General features: G+C 50.4%; 1 protein-coding gene and 1 long non-coding RNA gene across 5 annotated transcripts in view; both read right to left on the bottom strand.

Moving 5' to 3' along the window:
• The window catches only part of OPCML (opioid binding protein/cell adhesion molecule like), a 293,448-nt gene that overhangs the window by 201,768 nt on the left and 71,223 nt on the right, over positions 1–20,457 (bottom strand). The window lies entirely within an intron of this gene.
• LOC109371000 lies at positions 3,112–3,589 on the bottom strand. The gene is made up of 2 exons (XR_002121634.1): positions 3,359–3,589; positions 3,112–3,271 (listed from the first exon to the last, which is right to left on the bottom strand). It is a non-coding gene; the product is annotated as an uncharacterized LOC109371000 (long non-coding RNA).

Consider the following 20,457-nt stretch of genomic DNA (forward strand, 5'->3'; position numbering starts at 1 on the left):
TTTTCCTCTTCTTCCCCTTTCCCTTCCTTTTCCTCTTCTTCCCCTTTCCCTTCCTTTTCCTCTTCTTCCCCTTTCTCTTTCCTTCCCTTCTCCTTCCTTTCCTTTTGTTTCCCTTTCTTTTCCCTTCCTATCCTTTTCCTTCCCTTCTCCTTTCCCCACCCTTTCCCCTTTTATAAAGGATCTCTGCCATCCAGCAAATAGCAGGGGAAAAAAAAAGCAAAAAAAAAGCGATATACACCAAGCTCGGCTCAGAAAAGAAGTAAAAATAATAAATAAATAAATAGATAAATAAAGAGGAGAGAAAGATCACATCGACCGCTGGGAACAAGCAGCCCAGATTTGCATTTGCAACGAGGTTATTCATGTCACACTCCAAACACGGAGGCTTGGAGTGAGGGGAAAAAGGCACAGACTGCAGAGCATGAGGGCAAGGATGCTCCTCGTTTAGCTGAACTTAATACTGATTTTCTGTTATTGAAGTAGTACCTTGTAAAAAAGAATCTCTGAAGTGTCTCAAGTATAATTAGGTTCCCAGCAGCCACGCGGCAGCGCTAAGCACAGCGGATCTGCATTGTCCCCACAGCAGTCTGAGCACATCCTGGGAATGATGGACACTGGTGATGCTGGTGCCTGCAAACCACCCCCTGCTCAGAGAGCCAAACCTGGGTGGCTTTGGCACCAAGGGAAACCCTTCACGCCCCAGGTAAGACATAAAATAGCAGGATGGCACAGAGGTGCTAAACCAGTAGATGGGATCTGGACCAACGCAGGAGCATCACTGCTTTCTCAGAATCGTTCAGGTTGGAAAAGATCACTCCATCCCCAACCCCAACCCCAACTCATGCCACCATACCTGCTGACCACGTCCCTCAGTGCCACCTGGGGGAGGACAGGTCCTGACCCCTCTCAGCACAGTGCACACAGATGCCAGGCACGTCTCCGAAGCTGGCTGTCCTCTTATCATTTCAGGGCATCTGATGCCACTAATTGATACATGGTAACACTCTCATTTACTCAGCAGCAAGTTGAAGCGTTGATAATTGATGGATTGGTTTGCCTTTGAGGATTTGCAAAATTAAAAGCCCCAACCCTGCAAGATGCTGAGTACTCCTATGACAGCCTGCAAGGTCTCCAGCCCCCCCTGCAATCAGCAGGAAGGAAAGGCACTCAGCACAGAGCAGGATTGGACTGCAATCCAACAGCCCCCACGACTGCCTCCATCTGTAGCTATTAGTAAGGATCTAGTTGTAGGTTTATATTTTATTACTGTCAAATGAAATGAAATTAGGAGGACGCAGCTCCTGGTTCTCTGGAGACCATCCACAATTCCAACCCCCGATGGCTTTCACTTATGGGGGAAGGCAAACAGCAACAACTTCAACAAGACCTCTCCCTTTGCTCTCTTGGATGAAAAGCTTCACTGCAAAACCCACAAAGCTGAGAGGACTGCAGGCATTGCCTTGTATGACAGCAGTCTGTGCAAAGCCTTCCTCTCCTATTCAGTTGCACTGCCCTTTCTGGAGAGGAGATGCTTTATTCCAGCTCAGCATCCCTAGGATGCAGCTCAGAGAACATGAAGCAAAGCACACACAGAGCTGTCTCGCAAGCCCAGACGTAGAGTATTTTTCTTTCAGCACATTCAACAAGCTGAACGTTTCGTTACAGAGAAGGGGAGAATAGCTGGCTGCACTGACGTTAATTGAGATAGGATTTCTCTTCAGATTTCTACAGATTTCTGACTCAGTTCTGCCCCGGTGCTGCCCACACGTCAGCCCTGTGAGATCTGGGAGGTCAAGGAGACGGTTGCTGGAAGGGTGACAGTTGTAAGGCTCCTCTCAGCCTCGTGCTGCCAGTCAATCCATACCCTCTCTCCATATATTATTGCTCTTTCAGAAATGACTCCCCCATCTGCAAGCGATGATTAGCGCTCTAATCTTGGCATAATTACTCCTGCCTCTCAATTCACGCACACACACACACAAAAAAAAAAGCAGAAGAGCACTGAGGAGTCGATATCCCACCTTTGTGCCACCCAGCCATGCACAGCCCTGTCCCACTGCTGGTGAGCAATGAGCAGAGCAGAGGACACCTCCACCTGCCGCCCCCCACCTCACCCAGTCACAGGGTTCATCAGGTCACTGCTTCCAAGCTTCTCCTAATAGCATCTCAGCATCGGCTCTAGCTTATTTCTATCTAGATTCCCACACTATTGGCGTTAAATGATCATTTAAGCCTCCTCATTCTGGGCAAAGCAGACTGATACCCAGTCAGGATGCCTGCCAGAAGCACCTCCTGAGCATCTCTTAATTATCTCCGTCTCTTTCTAATAGGGGAAGGTCTGAGCTCAGGTGAGTGCTCCGTGCTCCCTTCTATTTGAGTCAATTCTACGGCTTGTGAAATATGCTTCCGCTTCATACGAAGGACAAATGAAAAGGAACAGTCTCTTGGAAGGAGACGAACAGAGGATATGGGTGAAGTCATCATTCAAGAGACTTTGGGAAATCAGGTGGTGATTATGAAAGGTACCCAGGGAATTAATTCAGGAAAGGAAGCAATAGGTCAGTTCACTCACCTATGTCTTCGAGGCCTCACAGATGATGACTTGGGAGAAAGGGGATCTCTGTGGGGTAGGAGAAGACAGCTGGGCAATTAGCAGCATGGGAGCTGCAAGGCTGAAGGGAGAAGCGAGGAGAAATTTGAAAGAGAGGAGAGGAACTAAAAGAAATTTAGCAGACAGGTGGAGTATCTCCAGGGCAGACTCTGTGAGCAACCATCACCCATGTCAGTCTTCCATAAGGGTTAAGGAAGGAGCAGAGAACATTGGTGGCCAACTCACTTTCCCAGAGAGCCCCTGGATCTGGGGCCAGAAGTGGCCGTGAATGCCTGAGCCCCACTAACATACAGCAGCCCTCACCAAGCATCTTGGCCAAGAACACGTTATTTCTCCTTTGTTTGTTCTCTGAGGTTATCCACGGCCCCAGCAGGGACTGCAGAGGACGTCGATCTAAAGCACGGACCAAAGCCAGAGGTAATTAAATCCAAGGGGCCTCCCATTGTCAGCGTTGTGACTCTGTTTTGGCAGGCAGCTCCAGCAGAGCAGAAGAGGGAAGATTTGATTTTAATCACACAGATTTCAGGTTTTATTTTGCTCATTAAAATTTCTGATAAGGATTTAGTCTGACATTATGCAGTATTTTGGAAAAGGATGTGCAGCGGCGGGGGGGATGGAGAGGACTGCATTTCCGTGTGATGAGAAGATCCTTCTGCCTCCCTACAACAGACACGAGGATATGAGCAGGTGTTACTTCAAAGGGAAAGGATTTGGGGGAAGCAGGGGGCAGGAGGGAATCATCCACACCAAATCAAGGATCTAAGCCTTGGATTATGGAGAAAAAAGGTCCCAGGGCTGAGATGAGGGAAGGGAGACGAAGGGCTGTGCCCCATTTCAGAGCCACCTCGCAGGAGTTGCAGATCAGATGCTCTCCTAATGCACTTTTAGGACCCATCAGAGGGAACATTTCATCTACTTGGACCTGACAGAAAACAGATTTTCAGAGCCTCCCACCCTCCCCACGTCCTTTAAGAAAGAGCTCCAGAACGGGGCTGGCACTAACCACACAGCTGTCTCCAGGGGAAGGGAAGGATGAAATCATAATGATTTCACTGCCTTCTGGAGCATCCTTAAATACTTCAGAGAAGAGGAAGAGTGAGAGGTTGGACAGGGGATGCAGTGATTCACTGCCTCAAACACAGGCTTGGCTGCACCCAAGTGGGGCGATGGCATCTGATCACAAAGACACAACCAAAGCAAACTGCTCTGAGACTCCACTCCTGGAGCTCCATCCCTTCTCACAGCGAGCAGCATCCAGCAAGCACAGGGGGAAGCAGACCTCTGTCCTGAGAGGATGTGCTCGTGTTTCAAAAAGCCATAAGCCACCCAAATTCTGTGATGTGATCTGTACAGAATGGGGAAGGGACTCGGAGCTGCTGTCCTGCTCGATCTCAGCCTGTGCACCCACAGCTGAGCAGCCTGGCAGGAGATTTTAGAAGGAGCAGAAATCTGTGAAATAAATTGAAACGAAGCCTATGAAGTACGCTGTAATTCCCACCAAATCAAGGGCAGCCAGGACTACAATGCAGAACGACAAAGCAAAGGTATTCAGCCAAACATTTCAAGCATATCTGAAAGGGTTTGTGCCAGCAGAGGATCACAAAGGTTCCCACTGCCTTTACACTGGCACCCAGAGCAATGAAGTGCTATTGCAAAAGGGATTTCACAGGTTTGGCAGTGCCACCATCCCCCAGAGGTATCATTTTGCAAACAGTCCCCAGTTGCACCTCCCCTCCATTCCCACTGTGCGCAAGGAGCTGCAATTACCGTGCTCAGAAGATGGAGAAAATAGCACAAGGAAAACCATTCATGTATTTTTAATATTTTCTCATGGAAGTGGGCAGCTGGGGATGGGTAGGAGTGCAGCTGGCTCTTGGGAGGCAGCAGAAAACCCACCATGCCATGCTATGGGAGCTGCTCCATGTACCACGCTGGCTACAGCGCATGGCTGCCCATCTCTGCACGGCTCCTTCCCTTTCCCACAACTTCTGGCACCCAGTTACCCCCCTCCCAGCTCTTTGGAGGTCAGTGCCAAGTGAAAAAGCAAGGACAAGGCTTGGGCCAAGAGCCTGGCTCCCTACAGACATGGCATGGATGGGGGATGTGAGCTGCAGGACATCTCTGTCACCCCCACAGCAGGGACAGCTCTCAGGTGTTGCAGCTCATCTGTCACATCTCTCCTCTCTTCTCTCCCACCTGCCAATGCCTTTATTACATCTTTCTTATTATTATTATTTTTTTTTTTGCAACCAAAAGGGAAAGAAAGGAAAGGAAATCTCTCCACCACAATAGCATGTCAGGCTCCTATCATTTACAAACCCTCCTCTCCCCTCCCTTTCAGCTCTCCTTACTTAGCAGAGAATTTTCCTTCATTAAAATTAAGCCTCATTTCAGGCTCATCTTCTTTTCTCTCTCTCCTTTTCTCCAAATTGAATTGAACGTGATCTCCATCAACCTGGCCTCCTCGTCCCTCCCCTCCCTTCTCCTCTCACTTTCATAACCAAACCTTCCTTGCAGTGACAGAATTCTCACACCAGCCATCCTCCCTTCCCTCTCACCGCTCTGCTATGGGCAAATCAGCCCCACCAAAGACAACTTGATTTTTTTTCTCTTTTTTTCCTTCCAGGAGAGTCTTCCTTCCCTCTCCCCCCTCACCGGCCACTCTCAGCTCATTCTCTTTAATTGGGAAGCATTCTCTCCTGCCTAATTGAATGAGACTTTCTCCCCTCCCTGTTTTCCCACCACCACTTATACTCTGTTTCATACTCCTGCTGTCTCTCTTGGAAGCCAGCTGGAGCCAATCTGTGGGACTGCCTCCATTCACCTGTGCTCTGTGAGAGCTGCTAAGAAACACCCAAAACAATGGGGAGCCCTCGTGTCCCATGAGAAGCAAAGGCAACCAGACAGTGCATGGCACCACAGCACAGTTCACACCTGCTTGCCTCCAAGCACACCTCTCCTTGCAGCCTATGGGGCGAGAGTGAGGTTTCCAGGTCCCAGCAGAGAGACAGTAGGTAAAAGATAGCCCATGCATCACAGGTGCCCCTCACTCCGTGGCCCTGCACCAGACATGACCCCCTCAATGGTCCCAGTGGTGCCATGGGGGCCCGTTCCCCTGAGTTCCTCAGTGCTCTCCATCCCCATCCCACTTGCTTTCCCCATCTCCCCTTCCCCCCCTTCCTCTTCCCAACGTGACGTTCTCACCCATCACATTCTCAAGCTTTTCTCCACCAAAAAAATGTATTTAATATTCTCTGATGCTCAAGGCCAGCCGGCTCGTTAGCTCTGCTACACCTGGATCAGGATCTGGAGACAAATTGCTGCTTCATTATAGGAGCTGAGGCTCTAATCCATTTTTTTCAGGCTGTTTAACTTGTGAGGGCAACAGATGGATACAGGGCTGCATAATGCAGACTCCTTAAGATCCATCACACAGTCTTGGAAGTGCAAAAACACAAGGCTGAGGAATGTGAAACTAGAGCAGATCTTACAGCGGTCACCTTAAATTAGGCACAAGGAGAAAATGTGCCAAGGCTAGAATTGGACCACATTGCCAACTTGTTTTGCTGAAGATTAGAGGAAAAAACAAACTTTCCTTCCACAACTCAAAGCCTTTTAAGGCTTATTTGCTTCTCTCTCTCTCCAATGAAAAAGAACAAGCACAGCACACAGCAAAAAATTAGTTAAGAAATAAACATACTTCCTCCTTATTTGAGTTCCAAAGGGACAGTGTACAGAAAGCTCCTTGAAGCCACAGCCTGGAAAACACTGGGTTTTGCTTTCTGGTTTTTCTCAAAGACAACTGAAAACCTTTACCCCGAGAAAAACTCCCAGCAAACACATTCACTTTGCTCAAAAAGACTTTCTGACAGCAGGGGAAAAAAAAACACAACCGCAACACGAAGCCTTATTCTAGCCTGGAAAGCAACGTGTTCTTCCTTTCAGCGTGTATCTGAGATAAGTGCTGACCCCATCTGTGGAGACCTCAAGAAGTCAGGGAGGCACAGAGCAAAGCAGCACAGCTCTGACCTGCCTGCTCCTCTCTGGGGAGCCGGGAGCCCCATCGGCTTGGAACTGGCTGGGTTGGTACCCAGGCACCTATAGGGTGAGTTTAGGACCTCTAAGCAGCAGTGGCACTGCCCTGAGATGGGGCACAGTTGGGTGGGTGCCCACATCCACCTCTAAATGTGCCACCCATTTCTCTCTTTTAAACCAAACCGCAGCAAGCACAGGGAGAACGTGCTGCAAACACCCCTCCTCACAGCGTTGGGAAGAGGTGCAATGTAGGTTGAGTGAATTTCTGAATCATCAGCTGTCGAGAGGCATTTTCACTCCTCCATCAGTTTAACTGCTACCTACCAGCATCAGAAGGTGACTGCTGATGACCTGGGAGCTCTCATTTTCCCCCACTGAACACAATTGTTTAGATGACAAGCCTGTAAGTGCTGCAATTTCTCAGGTCTTCAAACACTTAATTCATCTCGGAGGTGATACTGAAACACAGGGCTGGCACTCACCCTGGCATCACCCGCTCCTCCTGAAGGCTCCAACCAACGCTGAGGGCTCCCAAACCCAACGGTGAGCACACACCCTGCCCAGGTATGAGATACAGGAGGGAGATTTGCACCCTGCACTGCCAACAAGCTCCCAGTGCCAGCGCGCTTTGGATACAATGCTGTTCACGCAGGGATGGACGGATGCCCTTTGCCCCTGGGATAACCCCACCTTTGCACAACAAACCTTGGAAACCTTCCCAACATGCTTGCTGCTGTGCTTTGGGGATTTGCTCAGACAATGCCAGGGCAGCAGCTCCCACACTGCGCCTGCCCAGGGGCAGGCAGATGAATAGGCACAAGGCTCGCTATTTACTGCGCACAATAAAGCACGCAGGCTGCCGGCACGCACGCTCACTCGGCGTTTGCTCACGTTCCCTGCTTCTTGGACTCTCTCCTGGTCCCTCTCGCAGCTTGGAGGCAATAACTTGCCTTCTTATCTGACCCAGAAGGACAGCCAGCTGTCAGCGCACAAACATGGCCTTTGTTTATCCGTAAATGAAAGCTCAGTTAATTAAAACCAGAAATCATTTTCCCTTATCTGCAGCCTCTGGCCCACGTGTGGAAGGCAGGATGCTCCCCACCACGCTCGGCCCCAGGGCTGCAAACAATGGCCCCAACACGTGCCATGCTGATAACCCCGTGGGCACCCAGCGTGTCCAGCTCTGGGCTCCGCACTGGGGGACAGCAATGTGCAAGCCAAGAGCTGCTCCACCAGCAAAAACACTGCTTGGTGCCTTCCCCTGAGCTGCACAGCCAAATGCTTTTGGATTCTGTGCAGTGAATTTAGGGGTCTCAGAGCTCTGCTTTGCGATGCTGCGGAGAGATGACTGCTCTCCAAGCCTGCATCTTGCCCAGCCTGAGCCGCACTACCTTACACCCACACCAGCACTACCATCCCAATAAACCACGCACCACAAGGTAACCCCATCCCACAGCCCAGGGCAAGCTCTGTACCAGCACAGCACAGCACCACCCCTCTGCCATCCCAAAAGACCCCCACAGCCGGGCTGGGGGCTGCAGCCACCACGGCTCTGCGCGTGCTGGAAGCTCTCGCCAGCAGCAATCATGGTTATGCAAGGCAACAGCTTGATAGAGTGCCTGTTCTGCATGCTGAAAATTGAAAGTGATCGACTTCCACCTTGCGCGTAAGGCAGAGAAAATCACATTCAACTCATTGAGAGGCTTCAACAGCAGAAAGATTGATCAACTTGATGAGAAGTGACTCTCTCCCGCTCTCTGCCATCCCCTTGCCCCCCCCCCTTCTCTCCTGTTGATACCGGTTTCGGTGCAAACAAGGCAGCTGAGAGGCAGGAAAGGAACCCCCACTTGTCGCCAGTGGGAGCGCAGGGATGCAGTGCTGAGATGCTGGGCACAGCACAGCCCCCAGCTTGCTGGGAGCATCTTCCAGATGCCACCCCGGGTCCAATTGCTCCCTCCCTTCCCTTTCGCTCGTCACTTTGCCACTTACACGTGTCACACCCAAATCTTTCTCATTAAGTGGAAATTGAATTTCGTTAATTAAAGCAAAAGAAATCAATTAACCTTATCAGCAAACAGGAGCCATTTGAAACGGAATAAGGAAAAGGCTTCTCTCCTGTACACCCTGGATGCTCGAGCAGCACGCAGCCCACGGAGAGCTGCACAGCAGCAGCACATCGTGCGTGCTGGAGGGGGACTGCTCCAAAGGTGGGGAACTGCTGACGAGCAAAGGCAGAGAGGAAAGGGATTTCAAAGCAATTAACACCCCCAAGATTTACCATCAGGTTGACAAGCTCTCAGAGTAGCCATCACTCAAACGTAAGGATTCAATTAATTTTTTTTTTTCCCTTCTCCCCTTAACTCCCCCCGTAGTTTTGCACTGAGCAGCAGAACGACTCCGGTGAAGAATGGAAGATTCAAAATCAAGCAGAACGGGGTTATTTTAAAGGAGATAAAAGCACAGTTTCTGCATCGTCGTCCCCCCAGCCACCACTGTTTTGTTTTGTTTTTTTTTCCTTCCTTTGCTGTATGCCTCACTGGAACAGCTCCGAAATGCGGCCATTTTATAACTACCCCTGGAGACTTTTATGGACTCATTTTCTTTTAAGCCTTGCAGAACCTTACCCCCAGAGGTGAGCCTGGCAGGCAGTGATGCTTGCTCCATACTGATTGCTGGAGTGGCCCCAGCAAAGGAACCAGTGCTGGCTCTGTGTCAGACCCGTCCTCAGTCAAAGTGGTGATGCTGGGAGATTGGGGCTGCCCAGCCTGCTCATCAGTGCAATGAGGACCAATGGCCTCTTCCACCCCAGGCAGACAATCTCAGCTCTTCTCTGCTTCAAGTTGTCTCTGGGGGCAGAAGCTTCCACCCAGATCTGCTCCTGCTCCTCTTCCCTACCTCTAGAAGCCTATGCTGAATGAGTTCTTTAATATCTCAGTCTCTCTATGCAATAAAAACATCACAATAATAATAGCTCCGGCTGAGCACCCTTAATCTGTGGAGATCCAGGCACTTTAGAAAGGAGCAAAGCAATTATATTAAGGGGACAGAGGAGAAAAGAACCCGGACTCAGGGATTTGCACAAAGAAATCAGCAACCTGAGTCGCATACATGCCCAGTCTCTCAAATCTCCCTCCAAAGCCAAGCTGCAGCCATGCTTACACCCAAAAAGTGCTGTGCTGCAGATAGCCAGAGCAATGCCTACGGATGGGGAGATCAGAGAATTACAGAATCACTCAGGTTGGAAAAGATCTCTCAGATCCTCAGGCCCAACCCCAGCCCACCGTGCCCAATGACCACATCCTGCACTGCCACATCCCCAGGGCTCTGGAACAGCCCCAGGTGACTCCACCACTCCCTGGGCAGTGTCTGCACCTGGGTGCAGTGCAGCACCTCTCTTTCTGAGAACCTGGCACCACCTTTCTTGTCCTGGCACCATCCTCACCACCAGGTTTTGACAGCAGAGCCCAGCAAGGCTCTGCTCTCCCTCCAATCAGGTGGGGCTGTGCAAAGAGCTGAGCTCAGAGACGAAGTGATGGAGACCTCCGTGGGTGCTTCAGTTTGCTCCACGCATCGGGACATCCAGAAGTGCCACTCAAGATGCTCCTCCAGAAAAAGCCCAAGAGCCTGGGAACGAGCAGAGGTGAGCAGAGAGGATTTCCTCCAGGCAGCTCATTGGTATGAGGAATGCTACTCCGGGTGCAGGGCCAAAACAGCATGTGTTTTCAGCAGCGCAGACAAAAGTAGGGAAGAAAAGATGCAAATATCTTAGGATTGTGCCCAGCAGTCTTTTGTGCAAGCACATTAGAATACAATACAAATGTGACTAAAAGAGACTCAACAGAATAAATACTGCACTTATAATAGGCCTCAGAGAGAGAAAGAGATTTAATGGCAACATATTAAATGTAAATCAACACAAAAGGTAACTGGGAAGGGAAGAGATATACCATCTTAGGGATTATAGCACAAAGCTGTAATATTTACTCACGAGATTAAGGCACTTATAGGAAATGAAAAATTGTCCTTTTGTAATAATTCAATCCCTCGCCTTTATCCAGAAGGATTGGACATATCAAGCTATTTCAGAGATGCAGACATACATTCACACCTATTACAAGCAGAGGGAGGCAGACCTGGTGCCTGCATCTGTCATGACTCTTCTACAGAACTCAATGTTTTGCTCAGGAAACCCATCTAAAAGCAACCAAAGACATCAGTGCTGCAGGCAGCCTGCACACCCAGCAATGCCAACACTGTGATGACCACAGATTTGCCCTGGAATGCCTGGATGGACCAGAAGGTGACTGCTGACCATGCTGGGGGGATTCCCACCCACCCAGCCAATGCAGGTCCATCAGCAACACCTGGCTGCTGCTCCCCTGTGCTGCTGGCTTTGGGGCTGCCAAGGGCTACGAAGGACCCCACGTCCTTGGGAGGTCAGCAAATATTCCCATCTCCATTTTCCATGTCTTGATTTCCCTCCAGCAGAAGATGCTTTGGGCCTACTGACCAAAGCGTGTGCAAGGAATGCAATCTATTATCGCTGTGCATACGTTATCTCCCAGTTTACTCTGGTTTTTTTGCAATCAAAAATTAAATTTTGAAAACTCAATTTCATTTCCAGGTGCCAGACAGAGCTGGTAGGCAATAAAAAAGACGGTCTTGTCCTTTTTTCCACGCTGCAAACCTTTCCCTAAACTAAGATACCTCTGCTCCTTGTGCACCCCCCAATCAGCACAGCATCTTTAGCGCCTCACAATCTTTAATAGACTTGTCCTCTGCCAACCCCCTTGGTGAGGGAGGGAAGTGCTATTATCTCCTTCATCCAGGCAGGGAACAACAGTTGGAAACGGCGTGCCCACAGCAGTGCCTCACTGCACTGTAGATCTGAACCTTGTGGCAGCATGGGGCTGGGGAGGGATGAGGGGGAACTCGGTGCTGCCAACACTGGGGGCTGAAATAGCTAGATGAGGATACGCATAAACAAACTAAAATGTAATGAAAGATGTATGTATGCTTATCTACATGTTAAATTGCCAAAAATTTAGTCTTCGCCATCCTGCGGTAACGCAGGTTGCCCAGGGAGGTGGAGGAGTCACCATCTGCAAGCATTCAAGGAAAGGGTGGATGTGGCATTGAGCAACAAGGCTTAGTGGGCATGGCAGGGGTGGGATGATGGTGATCTTAGCGGTCTTTCCAACCTTGCTGGTTCTATGATTCTTTAAGCCAGAATTCAGGCAGACTGGAAAGGCGGACGTGCCCACTGTGCTGCCTCCAGCTTGGGCTGGAGGGCATGGCCAGCAGAGCCAAATGCCTTACTGAAGTGTCCTTTTTTTCTGCGTTATTGACTTCCAACCAGCTGCTGGTGGAGAAAAGAATATTGTCAGAGAAAGCGCGACTGCTGTGTGCGGAGGGCGGCAGGACCAGTAGGGTAATGGGAGCATCAGGAGCACTCCTGGCACAGCAATGCTGCGTGCACTGAAATCACCTCCCAGCCAAAAGCTCCACTTCATTCCAGCTACCAACAAATATGCCACTGTGACAGGCTCTTCAAAGCCACAGCTCTGGGTATCCCCCATAGCACGGCTCAGCCAGCCCATCACACAGCCTTGAAGTGGTTAACGCCATTTCAAGCGCACGGGGAAGCTGATAGACACAGTCCCACTCTGCTCTTTATTTAATAATAATTATCCGGATAGTAAACCCGACCCTGCTGTTTTGCTCACTTAAATTTTTTTGTTTCCCCAGCTATGGCAGTGTCACTTCTCCCGAGGCAACCTCCCCCACTTCACGGAGTTAAATTGCGTTCTGATTCTATTAAATGGTACTAAATGTCTTCAAAATCAAAGAGCAAATATAATTTAAGTGCCATTTGGGTCTTCCCACAGGTTCTCAGCTGTTCACTCAGCAACCAACCTGCAGAAAGCCGCCTGGTGACAGGGGTATAGTTTAAAAGGAAGCACACAGCCAGCACATACAATACAATTCCCTTCCACATCGTCCTTTATGCAAACTCACAATGCACCGTGGTTACAGCTTAAAACAATACAGCTGCTATAATAAGAAGAGAGGAGGAGGGGAGCAGACGCCCAGCACAGCTGGGGCAGGAGGGCTGCATGGCACGGCAGGATGGGTGCAGGGCTGTGCACGGGGCACAGAGAGGATGGGGAAAATGAAAAACCATGCAAACCAGGCTCAGATACACGCATGACTCTAAAGTGCTGGGCAAGCCAAAGAATCAACAGCCTGCAGAGCTATGCACAACCCATGTGCAGAAAGACATCTCTCTGTGCAGCCAACCCAGCAGGGCAATGTCTCAGCACAGTGGGTCTCAGTGTACCTGGCATGTCCCAAAGTGATCCCAGGTGCACGAGTCACTGCTGTGTCCTGGCATGCAGGGAGAAGACAGAGTGGGAAGATATGATAGCTCCAGCAGGTACTGGAGTTAAGATGATAAACCTTAATGTGCCTGCAATGCCTCGCAATTTCAAGGCTGGTTTTTAAGGGCAGGAGCTCAACAGATGCAAAAAGCACTTAATTAAGGTTTTCAGAAACACCCATTGACTCGAGATACTTTCATAAGCTGAGCAACCAACAAAAAGACAGATTTAAAGGAGAAGTGCAGAGCAAAGTGATGAAGGCTCCTAGAAGGCACCTGCCCATTCTGGGTCCCAAAAGAGGAGAATCCCAGATGTCTTGGCACTGTGCAGCACTGCACTGGCTCCAGCTGAGCCAGAGCTCACCTACAAATGAGCAGAGCTGCAGCAGCAAGGCCCTGCGGAGCGGCCAGGCGTCCTGCCAGCCCCCAGAGCTGCTGCTTAAACTCCTGCAGAGGAGAGAAGCAGTGCTGGCAGGGAGCTGGCACTGGCACACAGGGCAGGACCGATCTGACATCCTTGCAGCCCCACAACAGGAGGAAGGGCTAAGGCTGCATATAGGGAAGCAGCAAGGAAGACAAAGCTTGTCTGGAGTAGTCCATCCCAGGGGCAGTGATACAGGAGGTTGGCTCTCCAGCTTCCTCAGCCTGCAGCCACAAATAGTTCAAGCCCTTGCTCTTTCCTCATGCTGGTGGAAGTGACTAATGGTATTTTGAGAGCAAAGCAAATCATCTCTCGAATCATCTGCACCGGTTCCAATAATAGCCACTCTTCCTTCAACCATCTCACAAAATCTGCCTAAGGCTCATTAGGCAGCAAATGCTGTGCAAAGGCACGGCCAGGTCAGAGCCCAAGGTCGTGCCCTGCCATGCCCCAATATCCTCCCTGAGATGCCTCAAACCCCCCTGAGCTGCAAACAACCGGTGTGCATTGACAGCAAGAGAAGTGGTTACACAGGGAAGGCATTAGGCAAACATCCTGTCAGCTCAAACAGTATTTGTGCATTCGGGACAAGGCAGACAGGGGCTCTAAAAGAACAACATTACTGGAGAGGCAGCTCCAATGGACAGCTGTGGGTGATGAAATCATGTTTTTTTTTTTGGGAGCTCAACTGCTGGACTTCCCAAACAAGAGCTTTTTGAGGCTATGGAAGAGCCAGGGAGCAAGTAACACAAGTCGGAAGAGAAGAGAAGGAGGCTGCATCTCCTCACAAGCCCCAGCAGAGCAGCGCTCTCAGTGCCTTGAGGACCACACTTCCCAATCTCCATACCTTTTTCTAAGCCCTTATCCCCACAGTGGGAGATATTCAGGTACTGCTGGTGGGCTTGAGAACCACTTAAGCTTTCCAAAGGAAAGCAAAGTGTCAGCAGCTGTGCACAGCAGCAGTGGGAGCACTTCTGACCCTGCCCAGCATGGCAGAGCAGCACCAGACCCAGGGATGCTGCTGGAGCTTGGGGCACCAGGGACAACAGACACAGGCTGCAAACTGGCACTAGGGGATTTGTCAAGTGCCTTTCTCCAACCCAACACACACAGCAGCCACAGGAGGAACTGCAGACCCATTTCAAGCTGGCTCTGCTCCCTGCAGTGAGAGCAGCTGGGGGTTTTTAAATATTCGACACCACCCGGCCAGAGCAGGCTGTGCTACATACAGAGCTGCTCACATCAAAAGATCCTCAGTTCAGAAGACTGAAAGGCTCTGGGAATGGGGAACAGGATGCAGTGCTTTTCACCTCTGGGTGACTGGCTCGGTTTCTAGGTTGGGAGTTGGCAAAACCCCATGTCTGTCACATAGCTGTCTCCTCCTGAGGGCCACTTTGTCACAGCATCACATAAACTGTGTGCTGAGATGCACCCCATGCTGCTGCTGGGGGCTGCACTGCCACTGGAGACTGGGCATCTCCAGGAGCAAAAACAGAACACTGCAGAATACCCCAAAGCACGTGCTTGCAGCAAGCAGGGATGCCCCCAGGCAGAGTAGGACTTGATACTGACAGAGGCATCTTCAGACCCTCTCCATGCACGGACACAGTTGCAATGCAGCCAGGACATCGGTGCAATCCTAACAAAAAAAAAACAACACTCTGCCTCAAATTCACGCCTCGGCTTCCTCCCCGGCAATTTGCAAGCCTGATTCCTTGGCTGGGTTGGCAATCTGGCACTTTCTGCCGGCGCCGACTGCACGTTTGGGAAAAAAACGTTAAAAATATCTCTCACGCCTGCACCCTCACCACGATGCCTCCCACAGGCGCACGTTCAGCTGTGCCCCCATTGCTCTGCCTGCTGCGGGGAGGGTGCCGCAATGCAGACAGGCGCTCGGCTGCATTCCCCTCTGATTTGCAAGGAGAGGTGGGCAACAGATGGAAGGAGCTCTTCGTCTCTGTCTCCATTTTTAACCTCACTGCAAGCAGTTGGGAGCTGGTGTTGAGGAGGAAGGCGGTGTTTTCAAGCAATGCATCTCCAAGGAGTCCTGGCACCTCCTGGAGAAATCCTTGACCGGTACAGCAAATAGGAGGATCAGTGGGGCTGCGCCTGCAGGTTGGATGCAATGGACTGGGGCTCAATTCTATGGAGAAAGAAGACTTTAAGCAATTCAGAGGAGTCTCTCATCATCCTGTTTTCAGAAGTCTCTCATCATCGTTACTATGTCCCACACCAAATATTTCTGCCGTGCTGAGGTTAAGCCATCGTCTCCGTTCACTGGAATGCACCAATGATGAGACAATTCCTCAGGACCTGATTAAAGCCGACTTCACATTCTGGAGATAGGAGCCCCGAGAGAGATTTTGTTCAAACAGGAGCAGGATTCCCTCTCAAGATCTCACCAGGAGACACCTCATCCTCCTGTTACCTCCCAAATGTCAAGTGCCCAGTCTGGCAAATGCTCCAGGTCTCCTCTACTGCCAGCAGAGATGCAAAAAACAAGTGACTTCTAGGCCATCCGTTCCTCTCTGGTGACTGGGAAGGAACCCAGACATACCACGAGTGGACTTCTAGGCCCATACAAAGCTAACCCAAGCTCCCAGAGAACCCATGTCTGCAGCGAGGTCCCTGAAAATGCTATGTGCATAGCTGGTATGTGCATACTGACACCTGCCTGAATTCACAAGCAAAAAAAAGGGGGAAAAAAAGAGTTTGCCTGGGCTCCAGCCTTCTGAATTGCAGCAGATGGCATGCTGCAAGAGCGGGGAAGGAGGAGAGGGATCTCCGCACAGTTACGAAAGGTTGCCTCCTCTTCTTAGTCTGCTTCTTCCCCACCTCCTTCCCCACACTCCTCCTCTCCAATGGAGAGAGAAATACGCAGGAAAGATGCTGGTGAAATCCCACACAAGGTGCTACTTGACTGACTCCTCCAGGTTACTTTCCTCCTATCCAATTTATCCTAACTTTGCAAGCAAGCCATGGTCCACTGAGAGCTGGGCAGGCTCATCAGCGTTCAGACCATGTAGGACTCGCCCTGCTGCATCACCAAGCACACGCAGCTCAGCCGAGGCTCCCCGGGCTCTTGGAGGAGACCTCATGCAGCTCAGCAGTGCAAGGTGAAACCAAGGGGCTCCGAGGCGGCATGGATCAAACCCAACAGAAATATTTGCACAAAGCTCCACGAAGTGAAACCGCCAAGCTTCTCACGGCTTTAATTACGACTGGCAACCTTCCACGGTATTAATAAAACTCATGTTTCTACGGCACCTTTCATCCCGCAGGTTCCTGAAGTCAAAACCTTTTGCAGACTCTCCTGGTGCACGCATGCTGAGGGCACTGGGCTGCTGCCACTGCTGGCAAGCACGGCTCCAGCCTTCAGCTGCACACAGCGTGGCCGGGCCTGATCCTTCTGCTGAACCACCAGGGTGAAAAGGGGAATGGCTCTGCTAAATGCTGCCATCAGCAGCTGCTGTGCCCAGCTGAAGGGCGATGGTCACCACTGAAAGGTCATGGAATCACCATGGTTGGAAAAGACCTCCAAGATCGTCCAGTCCAACCGTCCACCTATCATCAGTATTCCCCACTAAACCACATCTCTCAATACAACATCCGAACACTTCTTGAACGTTGGAGATGGACGTTGAGCACCATCCTTGTGTCTTCCTACCAATTTCTTTCTCCACTTATTTACATCCCTATTCAAATACGCACTGCTCATCGGTTTTTCTGATATTTCTCCCTTTTGGGGTAAAAACTGCCAATCTGCACCATCCCTATCCCAATTTATGCCATCCCTATCCCAATCTGCACCATCTCTATCCCAATTTGTGCCATCCCTATCCCAATCTGCACCATCCCTATCCCAATTTATGCCATCCCTATCCCAATCTGTGCTATCCCTATCCCAATCTGCACCATCCCTATCCCAATCTGTGCTATCCCTATCCCAACCTGCACCATCCCTATCCCAATCTCCGTGCTGCACTGCCTGCAGATGGGAAGCATGAAGGACATAACTGGGGGTTGATAACTCACCCAGCTGCTCAACTTCCCATGCACCAAAGCCCTTCCTCTTCCCATTCACAACAAGCTTCAAAGGAGAACCATGAAAAAATATAAGGAAGCCTCCCCTACCCCTGCCATCCATATGTGCCTTTTCTCAAGGTCACCTGCAGCCATTTGATACATTTTCTCCAGTCGGTTCCACGGCAGCCAAAGCCTCGTTTGAACAGAGCTGCCTTTCCAGGAAGGAAACAATTTCCTCGACGGCAAAGGAACAGAATTATCCATTTGGAAAAACGGCGCCTCGTCAAGCTGACACGTACAACAAAGGCAGCTTTCCTCCGAGACTGACAGAGGCACAGCAGGCGAGATGAACGGAATCCCACAAAACATCATTTGGAGGTATAAAATATTCACCATAAATTGCAGCGCCGCTCGGGACCTGGGATTCAAAGCATAGAGAAGAAAGCAGAGCCTCTGCAATGACATTCAGCTCCTGAGCTGCACTTCCTCCCATGGCCCCAAGCAGGGATGGAGGCTGGTCACAATGGTCTGCCTCCCATCCTTGCTTTCAATCAGCATCTCCCCCAGTATTTTAATGAGGAGATGAATATCTTTAACCTCGTTTTACTCGGCAGACAGAAAGACTTCTTGAAGAGTTGATGCCCTGCAGGCATCCGAAGCCAACACTGGGCAGCAGGTCAGGATAAGGCACTGCATGAAAAGACAGAAGACCTCCACAAGGTGACACAAGGAAATGTCCCCTCACATACAGATGGGAATCTTCCCATTTAATTCACCCAAGATGACAGAAGCTGCTTTAAGCTCAGGCTGCCAGGTGGTACCAGGGATGTGCTCACCCTGAGCTGCCCTCCCCATGGGTACAGCACTGGGTGCCAGCAAGGAGAAGGACCTTCACCCACCACACAGCACAGACACACCTCAGCTGCTCTTGTTTTCCCTTTTGCTCCTCCATTCCTTTGTTTTTCCCCTAACAAATGTACAATTTCATGCAGAAGGTGAACGCTCCTCATGGAAATTTTACTTTTTGATGAAAACCCAACTTTCCATCAAAAAAAAACCCTTTACCCCTGTAAAATTTTCCACCGACTCTAATAAGTAACAATAACACTTGGATGTGAACCACCCCTGGCTCAGTTTTTTGTTGTTTGCAAACCCTGCTGGAGGCTTTGCCCACCTGTAGTTATTATTTCATTGCTTTGTTCCTGGCTGTCAAACTCCATCGCTTTTTTTTTTAACCTTAATACCATATGCCTCCTAATGAAAAATGTCTCCATATTCACACCTGAAATTAGAGTCTTGTGTGAGTTCTCCTGCACAGAGCCCTTATGGAATTTCACTGGGAAAAAAAAAAAAAAAATAGAAGAAAAGGTGAGAGAGGCTTTAAAGAATAGAGAGAAGACCTTATTCCTCTCATCTCCCTACAACTGCTCAACAGAAGCCTTCGTTCCCGGCTCCCTTCGCCAGAGGTCCGGGGTGAGCTGGATGTGGAAGGCAGATTTCAATAGAGGGAGAAGAAAAGGGCTCGGGCACCGCAGCCATGAGCTGCCTGAGCTTCATCCCTTTGAGAGAGGGGTGCAGTAGGTTGGCCGAGTAACTCTTCAGCTATAAAAGAAGCACCCAAGAGCCTCTTAATCTCCACTCCTTTTGGAGGTGACCTTGCTGCCTGAGCCACAATGCCCTGAGCTGTTTGATGTGCTGGCTGCCTGCTGCATTCTGAAGGGCTGAGAAGCAGGGACCTTCCTGCAGCTTCCTGCCCAGCAGAGCCCTCCTGCAACAAGGATGCCCCATGGGCAGCAATCCCTGCTTCCCTGAGGACTCCTTGGTACAACACAGCATCCCTGCAAAACAGCCTGAACCTCCCTGAGCTACACTCAGACAACAACAGAGCAATGCCACGGCGTGATGCCGTCCTCAGCCCCATGAAGGATCCTTCCCAGCGAAGGGAAGCAAACACTTCCTAAGCAATCTGACGTGCTCTTGCAGGAGAACAGCAGACAACATGTTGCTCACAATCAGGACTCAAAGAGCCTGCATGCATGGAGAATGAATTCTTATTTCCTATCTGCACCACCGGGCAACTCAGCAGCCAGCTCTGCCTCCATCCTCCACCCAAGCAGAGGAAGCTGTTGTGACACCAAACCCAAACTTGCCACGCTGTGACCTGCTGCAAATCATCTCACAGTTCTGCTCCTGCCAGTGCTGCTTCAGAGCCAGGCTGATGGGGCTGTCAGCAAGGCTTCCTCTTTACTTTGAGCAGTCACTTAATGAGCCAGCACGCTGCACATTTAATTAAACTGCGCTTTTCATATTTGTCATTCTTGAGGCTTGGAAAACCAAGCAGAGATGGAAGGTGCCGATGTGACACCTGTGGATACAGAGGTGTCACCTGACCCACGTGCAGCCCAAAAACACTTTGCAAACGGGAAAGGGGATCTAGAGCATCCCCTGTCCCATCTCACGCTGACAGTTCCTGCAGCTGCACCGCAATGTGTTGGGTATGCACGAGCCCAAGGCTTGGCAGAAAGCACCATCAGGGCAGTGGGGATTGCCTCATCCCATTTCCTCAAAGCCAGGTATGAAAGGAGAAAGATGTTGAAAAGGAAGAAAAGCAGTGTGACAGCAGCACTTCTGGATGGAAAACAGAAAAGCGAGTTGCTGCAGAGGAATTCTGAGGTAAGCCAGTCTTGTATGAAATCCTGCGAGAAGCGTTTCTATTTCGATGAGGAGGATGTGCAAGGTGGGAAGCTGTTATGCTTCTATCACACCCCGGCTCTGGAGCGCTCAGTCTGGGGTGGGAGGGCACGAAGCAGCAATTCCCACAGCCCCCGTGGTGCTGGGACTCTGCTTCTCTCCCCCAGCCCTGCTGCAGCCCACGATGGCTTCCTGCAAAAACCACTGTGACACCAAAGGTGCGGAAAGAACAGGTTGAAAATGCATTTTGTTTGTGTGTGGGAAGCAAGACTAGGGGGGGAAAAAAAAAAAAAA

This window comes from Meleagris gallopavo, chromosome 26 (assembly GCF_000146605.3).
Source record: "Meleagris gallopavo isolate NT-WF06-2002-E0010 breed Aviagen turkey brand Nicholas breeding stock chromosome 26, Turkey_5.1, whole genome shotgun sequence".
Lineage (NCBI taxonomy): Eukaryota > Metazoa > Chordata > Aves > Galliformes > Phasianidae > Meleagris > Meleagris gallopavo.